The sequence below is a fragment of the Ailuropoda melanoleuca genome, chromosome 15 (genome assembly GCF_002007445.2).
Source record: "Ailuropoda melanoleuca isolate Jingjing chromosome 15, ASM200744v2, whole genome shotgun sequence".
NCBI lineage: Eukaryota > Metazoa > Chordata > Mammalia > Carnivora > Ursidae > Ailuropoda > Ailuropoda melanoleuca.
The window spans coordinates 62,314,568-62,330,012 of NC_048232.1; the positions used below are offsets into that span (position 1 = coordinate 62,314,568).

The window sequence follows — 15,445 nt, forward strand, 5'->3', positions numbered from 1 at the left end:
AAAAAGAAAAATAGAAACTGGCATACACTTAAAAACACTAATTGTAGATGGGTTGCTGAATATTCTCTCCAAAAGTAATAGAACATTCTTTCCTTTGAAATAATAAAATATTGGCATTAACAGCCCATAATCACAGTGAAAAACTGGAATAACTAGAGAGTAGGAAAAAATTCCAAGGTGAATGCCAAAATGCCAAGGTAAAATGCAAAGAATGATAATGGCTCCTTGCGTTTCAAAGATGAGTTTTCCAGCTCTTCGGGGAGTAAGTGTAAGAGGGAGTCACACTGGTGGAAAGCCATACTTTGCCACACCTAACGCTCCCTGAGAACAATTGCAGAATCTTACCTGGTAGTTAATCTTGAATATTTGCTCTCAAACCTCATGGCTTACCAGATCAGAGCATGGATATTGCTGTTAGTTGCTAAACTGCAAGTATTTTCTCGTCCTAGAAAACTGCCCTGAAATCTTAGACCCTTGGAACTCAAACAGATGGCCCTCATGGGAAATAAAACATAGACCAGTCCTTGTCAGCAGGAAGAGGTAGACGTCCCTGGCTGGCTTTGCAAAGATCATGAAATCATTCCCTTCACATCTGCCTTCTTGTATGCTGTAATTTTTTAACTCGTATCTTAAAAGTGTAACTATTAAATGTAAATGCTCCTGGACCCACCACAAGCCAGGTAGGTTTAAGCTCCGATCCTATCTATGGTGACTCTGTTAGTAAGAACAGTTATCTGGAGGATGGGTTGAAGATGTGGAGAACAAGTGGAGGCTTAGTGTGGAACAGCACTGTGATCAATCACATCTGTGGATTGATGGCAGGGGCAAGGGAGAGAGGGATGGAGTGACCTTGGTGGAGGGTGGGGGAGCAAAAGCACTTACGGTGATCAATTTCCAGCTCTATTTTAAATCACGATGAGTGAATAAGTAACAGAATGTCAAGAATGAGAAGTTATTAAGTCTAATTTTATCTATTAATATGACCAAAGAAACGTATCTTTATATTTATGATGCACATGACAGCAGAAAATATTCATCTAATAGACAATGCTATACTATTCTCATATGCTACAGGAATGCATTTTAGTTTGACAGAAGTAGAGCTAAACACCCATTAGGAGAGCCCATGTTAGAGACATTCGTCATGGGGCATCAGTGGCACTTACTTTTGTATTATAATTAAATGAACAACGAGCCAGAGACTTAAGTTCTAGTCCAATCACGTGAATTTGTTTGTTTGTTTTGAGAGAGAGAATAAGAGAGGGTTAGGGAGGGGCAGAGGCAGAGGGAGACTCCCAAGGAGGCTCCACGCTCAAGCACTGAGCCCCACCTGGGGCTCCATCTCAAGACGCTGAGATCATGACCTGAGACGAAACCAAGAGTCTGACACTTAAACGACTGAGCCACTCAGGTGTCCCCAGTCACGTGAATTTGGACAAGTCACTTCTCTTTTCCTTCAACTGTCCCCCTAGGGTTAGCTACATGCTTTGGTCTGCCTTGAGCTGTCACGGGCAGTACTTCGACCAAATGTTGTGCCACAGGACGTTCCGGGTCCCTAGACTCCAGGCTGCCGTACCTGTTAGTTTGCCTTTCGGTGCCTGATGCTAATCGGTTGCCATGTATTTTTATTGTAATAATGATTAACAGCCTGCCACAAATTTTTGTATTAGCTGGTTGTTGTAACACAAGTAATTTTTAAATGTAGTAGGTGTTATAAGACAGAGGTATATGGGTCCCTCCCATCACCCGAGATGAGCTGTGGAGGGCTAGGGGCAGCTGCTCTCAGCACTCACCTTCCTGCCTTGCTTCTAGAGGGTAATGTGGGAGTTGTGAGTTGCACTCACATTCCATTGGGGGTTGGAGAATTCAGTCACCAGGCTTCACTTAAAATTAAGGGCTTTTGTTACTAAGAGGAATAAAGGAAGAAGAAACATTGGGAGATCAATGTCAGTCTCTTCCATAGTAGGCTTCAGGTCATCAAGCAAAATTACAATCGCAAATTTACAGTCTCTGAGGATGCCTTGTCTCCCAGACACTGGCTCTGTGCTCTGCCCAACCTTCGTCTGTCAGTTTGTGTTCTTGACTGACTAGTGAGGTATTTTGAAAGAATTAGCCTTGGTGATAAAGGCTTAACTCTCGATGACATTTCTGCTACCTGTTAGTACATACAAAGTGCCACTTTTTGTTGGGGGAAGGCTGTTTTTGATTAGATTTTTCCTCCATTTTTTTTTTTTTTTTTAGCTTGTGATAAAAAATGTGTTATGCTTTCAGTCCTTTAATGTTTCATGTGATGGGGCTCTCAGTCAGTTTTAGATTACAAGCCAGGGGCAAAAAGACCTCTTCTTTGTTTCCAGAAATGTTTTCTTTAGTTTAGGAATATAGGAACATATATATCTCAATGAAAGGAAGTGCTCAAATTGAGGCCAGACTTATAAGTAATCTATGCAACTTGGTAGAAGGAATATAAACTTTTAATGATGACTGGTTTAACACAGATCCAAATCAAGCCTGGATGAGGGGATCTTAGGCCATCACCCTGAAAACTTGTCTCTGCCTTTTCTCTAGCTTCTGCATAGGTTGGAGAAGTCTTGCCGATGAAATAGTAGGATACATGCACAGTAACAATGGTTGCAACTGAGGTAATAAAATTTCCTGTATTTAGGATCACCAAGAGAGCCAGACTAAGACCACACAACCATGAGGGACCTGGTGGAGACAATGGCTCTGATTTGTCAGACAAATCAGAAATCTATCTTTTCCCTATTCTGCAACAGCGGAAGTGAATTTCAAGAATCAAGTCAAAGAATAAGTGATCTAAAAGTGTCCGACTGCACTTCTAGTTACTATCTGAAATGGTATCTATTTTATTTGTTGGCTTGTCCCTCCCCTCATTCATCTGTGTGCTCCTTGTCTTTCCATTACTGTAAAAACAGGAGTCAGTGACCTTAGTAAAGTTCATTAATTTCTCTGCTCTTCCCTTTCACTGTCTGTAAAAGGGGGATAATAATTCTTAGTATGTAGTGTTGTCTTAAGGATTTAACTAGTTAAGTATTAGAGTGTTGAGCACGGTCCCTGGCAGTTAGCGGTCAATAAATAATAGTAGCCATTACATTATCCCTCCTATTTCCGGAGACCTAGCACAGAGCCTGGCACACAGAAAGTGCTCAGTAAGTGTGCATTAAATATATGAGTCTGATTGTGAATTCTCACAGAAGACTGACTAGCTCTTCCCTACCCTTGTCACTTCCTATACTCCTAGTAGATGTTCAGTACATTTATTCACTCTATGCATACTTACCAGGAATACAACAATGAACAAACCGGGTGTCTGCAGTAATGACGCTGAGAGTCTGATTAGGATCTGCAGTCTTTAATTTTGCATTTTTACAGTTGGTAAGGTTGCCCTGGCATGGATATTAGACTTTGTTTTTAGTCATTTAAATGAGCTCCTTTCTTCATTTGTGTTTTTAGCACTGGCCTCAAGTTGACTGTCCTCTGGCTTGCACTTATGGATGGCTGGCATCCTAAGACACTTTCTCCATAAGGGAAACTCAGGAAGTCACACTGCGGAAGGGACGTGGTGAATTCTCAACTATCATAGAATGTCTGTCTTTCAAAAATTTCTGACGGGGTAATTGCCTTGGACGCAGCTTTCCTCAGAGATGCTGGGGTTGCAGCCCGGGGCACTGAGTTAAGCTGCATCGCCATCTAGTGGTCAGATGATACGGAGCCCAGATGCAGCGTTGTGAATGAGTGGGTGAGGAGGTTTCCGTAAGGTAGAGTTGACAGGAGTGGAGTCACCTTGTCTACTTCTCTTATTTATACATAAGAAAAATGAACCCAGAAAAAAGAGAAAGAAATGACCCAAACTTTATGTTACAAAGGGGTAATTGCAGAAATACCATGCCATTTAGTTGCTATTCCCCTCAACAGTGTGCACTATGGGTTATATGACTGTGGCTGAATATTTGAGGTTTTTTTCATGTACTTACATAACATCCTGTGAACCTGAGTGATCTTACTTTTAAAATGGGGATGAGAGGAGGGGCGCGTGGGGGCTCAGTAGGTGAAGCATCTGACTCTCGATTTCGGCTGAGGTCATGATTTCAGGGTCCTAGGATAGAGCCCCGTAATGGCCTCCCTGCCCAGCGAAGAGCCTTCTCTTCCCTCTCCCTCTACTGCTTCCCCTGCTCACTCTCTTGCTCTCTATATAAAATAAACAAGTAAGTCTTTTAAAAAATAAAAAAAAATAAAATGAGGACGATATGGCTTTTGTGGCATTTGAATAATAGAGTATGTGTAAGGGCTTTATAAACAATAAATTATTAAAAAGAAATCTAAGTCGTGTGTTTCTGTTTCTAATTTTTGGCAAGGAGGCAGACACATCTCATTTAAAGCTGCATTGACAATTGAAAACAACTCATTTATTCGTTGCCTACTTCCAGGAGAATGTAAGGAGTAGCTGCCACGTCATTATCATAGGAAGGGAGGATACAGAAATTAAGAAAACACAAACACTTTACCCTTGAAGAAATCACAGTCTAATAATGAAGACAGACATTATAGGTACGATGTACTGTGGTAACAGAGATTAATGTGGACACTTACCAACTTGAGAACTTGCACACAAAAAGAGAGTTCAGTTCTGCCAAGTTGTGGCGGAGAGGGGTTGCTGAGATAGAAAAAGCTTCATATAGGAACAAAGAAACTGGAAGTGTGGTCAGAGAAATACTAGCAGTATGCCAGAGAAATGGATGGGAATAACTGAAGATGAAAATTCTAGAGGTGGACGTATAAAACACTGAAAAAAAAACTACCAAAAAGAACAATATTATCCTATAGTTACGAAAATATTCCAGTTCCGGTACATATATCCTCAGAACTCACAGCTATCGTTCCAAATACATGACAAATCCCTCTGGTTTGGAGCCAAAACTGCATAACGTATAACAAAATTTGATATTTTGTTTGCTTTCATAAAAACTAAGATCATTTTAAATTGTGGAATAGAATATAAGCCAAAGAGTCCATGGGAAATGATGACCATTAAACGGCTTCATGAGAGTTCGTCTAGATTAATCATTCCATTGATTTCTATATTACATGTCTGTATTTCAGTTTTGTTTTGTTTTTTAAGTAGCCTCCATGCTCAGCATGGAGCCCAACGGGAGGTCCAAGCTCCGAATCCTGAGATCAAGACCTGAGCTTAACTGACTGGGCCACCCATATACCCCTCTGTCTTTCAGTTCCATGTGTTAACAACTATTGAAGCTTTTTAGGTTTGTTTTGTTTTTCCCTATCTCTTTCATTACATCGAGTATTTGGAAAAAATCTTAATGGCCTAGAAGTCACACTTTCCTCTTTTCAAATCCCTTCTAGTCTTCTTCACCAACCTCTGACATTCAGAGAATTGCTTTTTAGACAGATTGATTGAAGGCCATCTATCCACATATCATTCATTCCAAATGGCTCCCTTCTGGGCTACCTCAGGATAAGAAGTGTTCATTAGTCCTTCAAAACATGGCAGTAAGGATAACTCTGTCAAAAAGATGTTTCCACATACCGTGAAAGCCTAAAATTACATTCTTCCAGGATGTTTTCCTATGCTTCTGCACGTCAAAGAGATAGAAACTTAAGATTTTTAGTCAAACAACAAGGTAACAAAATAAAAAAAGAAATTTCAGTAGACTCAGGGAATAAGAAATTCTCCATCTGGCAGAGCTCAGGCATCTATCATCATGTTGGTTCATAAGGAAGATGATGACATACAAATATATTGAGAACTTCTTACACTGAAGAATTTCATTGACATAGACCAGTATACACTGGACACTGAGGCCAAGGAGTCTTGGACAGTGTCTTTGAGAGCAAATGGTTATCAAGGCTAATCTGGAGAAGCGAGTATTACCAAATATGTATGACCAAAGAGGGCAACTCAAAAGCAAACTGTTTATATATATATGCCTTGTGGGACTCTCTCAGTCTTAAAAAGAGTCTTCTAATTATTTCTTGGACAACTGTCAGTTTTCATTAATTAACAGAAAAGATTATTAGAGAATATGAATTACTTTGTAGTGTTAGTCTATTCAGTGACAGAACTGTTCCCAGCAGAACTCTGAAAAGTCACAAGCAAAAACACCTCGAGGTGCCAACTGCCTCGGAATTGAAGACTTGAAATTGTCCCTTGGCAATCACCAATGCAGTGATCACCAATGCTGTGATTGTGGGAAACACTGGGCAGACTGTGTCCCTGCAAGGAAAAATCACTCAATCTGAAAAAATCTCACTGATCACCAATGTGCTTGGATCCATAGGTCAGAGGGAATTAAATACTTTCTTTGGATTTTGTGGCTCCTGTAGGAGATTTCATTGACTTCTCCATTACCCAAGTAAAGCTGCGGTACTCAGTTCAAGGAAGGACAAAAAAAGCAAGTGCCACTGGACCTCATTTCTACTTCTCTACTGCCTTCCTTGTAGCCCCTGTATTAATCCTACTACCTTCTTCAGATGATAACTTTCAGTCCAGAGGAAGACCATGGGCATGTCAATAGCTTTCACTAGCTGGGATTTTTCTAAATGTCAGACATACTATCTTCTTCTCGGGTTAATATTTCTGGCCTAAAAACTTTCCTTCACAGAAAAGTATGTGGGGTACTTTTGAATCATTGCAGAACAAATAATTCATATGCATACATACCAATGCTTAATTAGATTTCAAATGGCAATGATAGGCAGTTATAGTAGCAGACTATAATTCTAGTATATAATACAGAAATTCCGTGGAGGAGGGAGGCCAGGAAATCTAGGATTCTTAAGGGGCAGTATATGTTTCTGAGGGTGAAAAGTGGCTCTATCTAGTTCTGTAAGCAAAAGTTTGAGGTGCCTCCCACCTGTACCCATGTAGGTAAATATCCCCTACTCTGCATTAGATCACTTTCCACCTTCACCATGTATAAGATGAGAATTGTGCTAGTAGCTTCAAACAGAGACTAGAAATAATAGCTGTCTACCAAGAAGGAAATTTAAATCTTCCTCATGTAAAATAAACCTAGAGCTATAAAGTCCTGTCTGCTTAATTATCTCCATGGAGTCTTTCTCTATTTTCCTCTTTTACCATCTTGTGTATGTGACTTTTATCCTCAAGGTCATCTCCTGGTCCAAAATAGCTACTAGATACCCAGGCATCTCATATATATTCCAATTTGGAGATAAGGAAAAATAGAAAGGAAAATCAGTCTTTACCCGGCCTGTCATCTATTCATTGCAATAAACCCTGGGCTTACTTGTGCACACATCTCTAATCCTTAGAACAAGAGGGCTAGAAACTTTCAATGACGGAGTAAGTCAAATGTTAAAATCAACTTCTACTAGGCATGGGGACACTCCTGCCTTGGTACCTGGCTCTCCCATAACAACACCAGAAATGATGCTACTGGATTTTCTTCTCATTTTTACCATCCAGGAAAATCCTGTTTTGCTCTTGATCTCTGCTTCATGGTGAGTAATAGAGGAGTAATTCACAGGCAGCTTTTCAATGTTCAATTTGCTTTAGAATATGTTATGGAAATCGAACTTTCTCGGTTCTGACATAGCTTAGTGCAATGCAGACCACAACAGGTAATGCTATTTCAGGTGTCCTGCAAGGAGAAGACAGAGTATTGCTTGACAGTGAGGATTACTGGATGAGAGGAAAAGAGATCCTACAGGAATCTCACCCTCTATCTAAAATGTAATGGGAGAGTCAAGGCACAGGAGGAAAATAGATTTGACCAAGTTAAGAAACTTCACTGGATTGGAGGTGGGTTTTCATGTATAGGAAGACTTAGAAGGAAGACCGTTCTCATGGAGAGAGTTGAACAAGGATACTAACAGCTTTCTAGGGGGAACAAAGGAGTCTCTGACTCTAATGCACCAAGTAACTGGTAGACTGAGTCAAGTAGGGAAATGAGGGTGTGATCTGGACAGAGGGGCCATGTGCCTGTGGTCCAGATCTCAAACCACACTGCTGAACGTCTGATTTGCAAGACAAGACAAGAATAACTAAGACCAAAGCAATTAGGGAAACCAATTTTAGGAAAGGGTTCTCTGCCACAGGAATAGGCCTAGGGAGATATGTAGCTGTCTGCAAGAAACTAATGTATGTTCATCCACTAGACTCCTGGAGAACCTGGGAAAACATCACTCATGCCATCTTAATGTTGTTTTGAAAGGGGAAGTTACTGTCTTAGAGAAAGATTGAAGGCCCTTTTCCACTTTCTAGGAAAACTGGCCATCTAGAGAACTACATATCATTTTGCAGGGGAGCAGTTTCTTCCAGGAGACGTGGAGGGATAATATTCTGAGATGCTTCACCACATTTGTTTGCCTCTTTACTAGTAATGCACTTTCCTGTCCCTCTCTCTTCCTCGTGGAGCTGTGCCCAGTGCACCTGGCGGGAAGTGTGACCAGGCAGAGAGTGAAGAAAAAAAGATGGTGTCTTTTTAACATGAAAAAAGACATCTGGCTTTTCTTCCTCCCAGCACTGGGGGAATACTTGATGAGAAAAAAAATTCTCCCAGATAGTAGAAGAGAAGACAAGACAGAGAGGGTAGGGATAAGAGGGATGATGGTGTTGGGGTTCTGTTTACAGGAGTGGATATGAGGGGGCCACATGAATAAGAATGAAAAGTGCTGTGGAATAGAGCCACCTACGAGAGATACTGTTTGTATTCCCAGAGGTTGTAGGGCAGTTGAATCAGCATATGGCCAACTGCCCAACCTCAGCCCCAGTAAGGATCACGCACAGAGGTTGCCCTGGGTCTATGCTAACTTTTCTCTGTACTAGCATTGGGGGATGACTTCCTTTTGCAGTAGTTAGATTCCTACGCAGAGAGTTCCTATGCCATGACATTGATGAAAATACATTGCATGATTGCATCATAGGCAAGTCTGCAGAATGGCCTTCCCCCTTATCTACCTACTTCTCTACTACCCCAGTCACATTTGACCCCACACTTCTTATCTCTTTCCCCTGACTGTGCACTTCTCTCTTCTATCATAGGGCATTTGCATATGCTGTCCCCACTGTCTGAAACTCTCCTCTCACCTGTCTATTTGTCCTTTCACTCCTTCCTCTAAACACACATATGTTTAAGTTATAGTCATCCTTCAGGTCTCAGCTGAAGCAGCACATCCTTGGAGAAACCCATTTTGAGATCTTAAGAACAATTAAGATGCTTATGTATATGTATAATTGAATTGACATTCCTAAGAAAATATATCCCAGATTGTAATTACGCACACATAGTTGTTAGTGTGATTATCTGATTAATGTCCCTCTGCCGTACATGGCTCCAAACGTACTGGGGACAGGGATCATGTCTTTTTGCCAACCACTGCAGTGTCAGCACTCAACATAATGCATGGCAAGTAGCAGGTGCTCAGTAAATACTTCTGCATGAAAATATGCAGTCTTATCTAACACTGTCCCTGGCATGCATATAATAGGCGACACATATACGTACAACACACCCATACATATATATAAATACAAATATATACATATACATCTATATATATAAACAAGTAAGGTTATGAATGAATTGTTTCAGGTGCTTTGTGGTAGAGTGGAATAAACATGAACTCTGCAACAGGTAGATTCGGATTTAACTGCAGTCTTCAACTAACTGGCTGTGTGAGTTTAGGTAAATCAGCTTACCTTCCTAAGGCTCAGTTTCCTCACTTGAGAAAAAGGATAACAACACTGAACTTGGTTGTCAAATTCAAAAGAGATAATGGGCAAAAAGTGCCTGGCCCAGTGTTCAGCATGCAGTAAGCACTCAATAAATGGTGGCTATTGACATGATTGAATGTGTCTATCATACATGTTAAATCAGGATAGACAGCTCAATTTAGGTGACTTCCTCACAAAAATAGTGTTAGATACATAAGATGAGTCAATAGAATAAACAAGTGAAAACATTGATTTTGGGAATGACTTGAAATCTCTATTGTGTGAACAACTTATTTTTCTGGAGGATGCCAGAACAATGCAGAATTCTGCCGCTAGGTGTCGATGCATACACAGCAAAAAAAACGAGGCCTCGCTTCTGGTTCTGATGTAAAATTTTCTTGTAAAGGTAGTATTAAGGCACCACCGCTCTTGATAAGCAAAGTTATGTGCTCGGTCAATAATTCAAAAGTTTGCAACTATACAGCAGTATTTGTCAAATAAATCAAATTTTCTTCCTCCCTCCCTCTCTCTCTTTCTCTTCTTCCCCCTTCCTTCCTCCCTCCCTCCCTTCCTTCCTCACTCTTTTTCTTTCTTTCTTTCTTTCTTTCTTTCTTTCTTTCCTTTCTTCTTTCTTCTTTTTTCCCAAGGAACAAAGAACAAAGTCTTTACTTTGGTTTTCATGATAATCGTATAAGACAAGCACACACATAAACAAGGAAGTTCAGGCTGCTAGAGCCAGCAAAATGCCTGCCAGGCAGGGAACAGGAATTTCCTGCTATAGCACAACACCTTCCACGTGCACAGACCCAAAAAATTGTTTAAAGGCTGTTCCACCTCTTCCTCATTGTGGTTCAACTTCCCTGACTCTTTTCCCAGTTCATCCATGATTCAGATTATTTCTTCTGTTTTATGAGCTTTGCCCATCCATACTTTCTCCCATGAATTCTACCCATCCTACCCCACTCCTTTTAATCCCCTGGACAGCTGGGTAACAACCCATTTATTCTTGGGATATTCTGAAGCCATCCTCAAAAATGTTTTATTTTAGGTATCCTTCACTAGATATGGATTCTGTGCTATATGACTGTATGACTTTGCTAAGGCAGCCAAAACAAAGTGCCACAGACCCTGTTTTAAACAACAGAGACTTATTTTCTGACAGTTCTGGAGGCTACAAGTTCAAAAGCAAGGTGTCAGCAGGTTGGTTTCTTCTGAGACCTCTCTCCCTGACTTGCAGACAGTCATCTCCCTATATCTTCACATTGTCTTTTCTCTGTGCATGTCTGTGTCCAAATTTTCTCTTATAAGAACACGAGTCATATTGAATTAGGACCCACCCTAAAGACCTTGTGTTAACTTAAGTTTTTCTTTAAATACTTCATCTCCGTATACATTCACATTCTAGTATTGAGGGTTAGGACTTCAACATATGGATTTTGGAGGGACACAATTCAGCCCATAGCATAAACCACATAGAGCCCCCAGATGTTCTCAACACCATTTACTACAACTGTAATTATTTTCATGTATAAGTCATTTTTAAACGTCTATTATATCCCTATTGTTTCCATAAGGGCTGGAGTCAGTTCTGTTTGATTGAAAACACAACCTTAGTACCTGAAACTGGCTGGTGCCTGGTACATAGCAGCTTATCTTCTCTACATTGCTACTAAAATCATTTTTTTATTATGGTTTCCTACATAACTCCGTATCTGGTGCAAAGCGGCTGAGTCAATATTTAATTAAAGACATTTAATAACTAGCAACTGAAAAGAATGCTCCAGACACTTTTTTTTAAAACTGTTTTTTCTCTTAAGCCAAGCATGTACTCTCTCCAGCATGCCAGCTCACCTATGCCCCCACCCACCGAGTGCATATTTGCATTGGCAAACAGAGGAAGGACCTTTCATACAGTCAGGTGTGCTTCAGAATAGCTAATTAGTCTCTGCTCAGGTGTAACACACGGTGGCTTTGACGTCTTGCTAGCCATACAAGCTGGGCCAGTCTGTGAACTCCGGCGTCATCCACCGCCAGGCTCATTACTGCCCTTGGTCCCAGGCACTGAGCCCTGTGGCCTGGCCTGCACTGCTCATCCACCAGCTGCCCACCTCTCCGTAAGGGAGGAGTATATGGGGCAAGGGTAAATGATACATGACCATCTGTGAGCCACCTTCCCCATTTTGCTGGACCTTCCTCCAGTACTCAGGACCCTGAATTTCCCTACCAAAATGGCTCTGAGATTGCTTCTGGGATGTGCGTAGGTCTCTTCCCCATATTCATCCGACTGAGAGCACCCAGGATCCAAGAGCTGGCGGGAGAATCCGCATGGCGTGGGGTGGAGCCAGATGTGGAATAAAAAGTGGGCAGCGCATGAGCCAGGGGCCCCCATATGATCTCTTAGCTCTGTACCCCAAGATATATGGGCAGGCCTGGATGTCTGCATATTTTCTACTCCTCTGTCTCATTTAAGAAATTATACTATAATCAGTAGCAGAGTTTCCCAAGACCTGGCCTCGGGAAATGTTATGCCTCTATGTGTGTTACCTAGAACCAGTCAGGCCTAAACTTGAATATCAAATCTACCACCACTCTCTGTGTGCCTTTAGATAAACTGCTTAGACTTTCTGAGGTTTATTTGCCTCAAATGAAAAAAAAAAATGGATTTGGGGGTCTTTAAATAAGGTGATGTATTTACGACAACATTTTAAGTGATGTTCCTTGTTGCCCTGGAATTGAATGCTAAGACCCAAACTGAGGGGGAAGAGTTACTGTGTACCCCACATTCAAAGGAAATATCAGTCAGTAAGTATGCATCAACAGTCAGGGCCACAAACCTCCCACAGAGCCTATCAATGGACAACCAAACCCTCTCTGCTACCCCTATTATAACCCCAAGCCTTCCCCTCAGCTGAACGCTGGCAAGAGTTATTAGAGTCATGGGAATGCAAGAAAAGTAAAATACAGCAATTTAAAAATGCACACAAAGCAGAAAAAGCAGCAAAAGAGACATTGGTAATGAAATATGGAAAATAACAGAGCTGGTAATCTTAATGAGTCATAAAGTAAATGACAGCAATATACAGCGTTTGCATGTAAAACATATTCCTTTTGGGCTATAGGTGGCCAAAGTAAGAGATCATGCTGGGCACATGCACTAAGAGAAATGAGGTCCCATTTTTGGCCCCTGCCACTGAGAACTCAGAAAAAAAGGTAAAGAGATCATCAATCAACTGGGGAATGTCCTGTAAAATGGACCAAAGAGAAGAATTTGATGAAGAAGGAGTTATAAAAACAACTTCCTTCTCTTCTTTAATTATCTGAAAGTATGAATTTTCAGGGCCCTGTTGCACAGTCTTTGAACATCAGAGGAATTGAACTTCTAGAGCAGTAGTAGGATTTGGGCCAGCAAGACATAATTACTCACCAGAAGTATGCTCTGAACATCTGAAAGAACCTTTACCATTATACTCTTCTGGCACCTTCCATGAGACCATAAGCTACACTGTTACGGAGAAGAATTTGCTGAGAAAATGTTCTCATTATAAGCAGTTTATCCAAATTAGGAAGGCAGTTTACTGATGAGAATACTGAGATAGAGAGAGACACGTGATTCTAGGGGGGATATTTTAGCCTTGGGTTCAAATCCTGGTTCTTCCATCTGTTGAACAATTTCAGGCAAGCCACTCAAAATTTCTGAGCCTCTTTCTTCCTTAGGCAAAGAGGAGATCACAATCTCACCTAGCAGATACGTTGACAGGGTTCAAAGTGACCTCAAATGCACAGAACCAAGAGTGAGTCTTGCACAGAGCAAATGCCCCATCGGTGCGGGTTGCTCCTGGCCCAGCAGCTTTGACTGTCTGCCAGACAAATACAACGGGGCCTGTCTCAGCACCATTTACATAACCAGTAATTCCCAAAATGTTAATATTAATATCTCTTCACATTTAAGGAGGCCAAATTGCTAGCTCTTAGACTTTTGAAAATTGCTCTAATTTTTCTTACATATTGAAAAAATGAGGCCTAGCAAAGTCAAGTGGCTGATGTCTTTGGCAGGACACAGAGGATGAGGAATCTAATCTAGCTCCGTCAGCCAAGGTGGACTCTTCTCATTTGATTAATAAAAAATTAAAGAGAAGAAAGATAGCTTTGTCATAGATACTCGGTAAAACTGATAAAGTAGTTACTTTACCCCAGAGGTGAACAAGTGAGAGTTGTGTTTATTTAGGCAGACGGTGGTGGTGTAGATGGTGGTGGTGTAGCCACACCCTGTTGCATTGTGCTGGCTGTGGTCACAGCCCCCGTTTCTGAGATAGTTGCTCACAGCTACCCCATTCTCCGAAGAGTTTCTCCCTTTAACCCAGTGCTGCTTAGCCTAGAGGTTATGTCCACCCCACTCTACCCTTCTACAACCCACAACTCATGACAGAACACAGATAAAAATGGTGGTGCACACGCCTCCACTAGGGGGTTCGATTAATGCTCCACAGCTCCCCATAGGATCAGGTTGAAGTATCTCCAGGTGAGACTTCATCCTTGCTTAGCTCCTCCTTCCTGCCCTGTCCTGCTTCCTTCATTTCCTTCTCTTGGAGGCTCTTACCCAATTAAATAGTTCCACTGAACTATTTCTGCTCCAGAAATAGTCTCTAGTTCTGCTCCCAGGAAACCCAATCTAAGACACTGGAGAAAGGAGATTATTAATAGTTAATTTTTTTATTAATGATTAATTTAATTTTATTTTTTATGATTATTTTTATTTTTGAAACAAATTCAAAGAATGAAAATTAGGATTCAGATGTAACGCAAAAAGGAAAGCATTTAAAACTTAGAGCTCTAAAGCAACTTTAAAATTTTTTTGGTCATTTGAGGACACCTGGGTGGCTCAATCAGTTAAGGATCCAACTCCTGATTTCGGTTCAGGTTGTGATCTCAGGGTCATGAGATGGAGACCTGCATAGGGCTCTGTGCTGGGTGTGGAGCCTGCTTAAGATTCTCTCTCTTCCTCTGCCTCTGCTCCCCACCCCTCTAAAAAAAAAGAAAAATTGTCATTTGAAAATATAAAAATTGTAAAAGACTATGAATGGGGTCTTAAAGTATTTCAATCATTCCTATTGTACTTGCCACAGATCAATAATGGCAAAGAATGGGAATTTGCCATATAAAATAGTCCATTAAATTTCTCAGTGTTATTATGGTTTAAGGAAAAATACTTTATCCCCTCCCCCTCAATCCCTAAGCTTTAAGCCTCATGAGCAATGGTGACTTTAAATGGCCAATAAGGCAAATTTTGGGTCAAAAGTCCCAAATAAAAGTGACAGAGATACCTGTCATCCTAATGCATATAGGTTTTCTGGTTTTTTAGAGCACTGATGGTTTGAACACTTTGTCAACCTCTGCTGATAAACTACATGAGATTTCAGACCTTAAATACCCTCTTTTTATTGCAAGACTGAAATTGAGTATTTCTTGGAATGCCATTCAAAATCTTTAAGAAAATCTGAGATCATTCCAAAGAGGCATGGGAATTCAAAACTATAAAGAATGAGAGAATTAAGAGAAATTAAGGTCTTAGCATACTACATTGCACGATGTCCGGTTTCTATGCTGTATTTAATACCATATTTAGGGTATTTTAAATACTACTCTATAACTAAACATGCAGAACAGCTCATTGCGAAATACTGACCTCAAATACTGGATTGTATTTGTCTACTTTTTTTTTTTTTTTTTTTTTTT

The 15,445-nt window shown here is 40.7% G+C and overlaps 2 long non-coding RNA genes across 3 annotated transcripts in view; one reads left to right on the plus strand and one right to left on the minus strand.

Annotated features, from left to right (window-relative positions):
- Window positions 1-15,445, minus strand: part of LOC117796434 — a 328,247-nt gene that overhangs the window by 75,901 nt on the left and 236,901 nt on the right. The gene's annotated exons all lie outside the window — the stretch shown is intronic.
- On the plus strand, window positions 487-3,951 carry LOC117796436. Its single transcript, XR_004620958.1, has 3 exons — window positions 487-680; window positions 2,663-2,855; window positions 3,472-3,951. It is a non-coding gene; the product is annotated as an uncharacterized LOC117796436 (long non-coding RNA).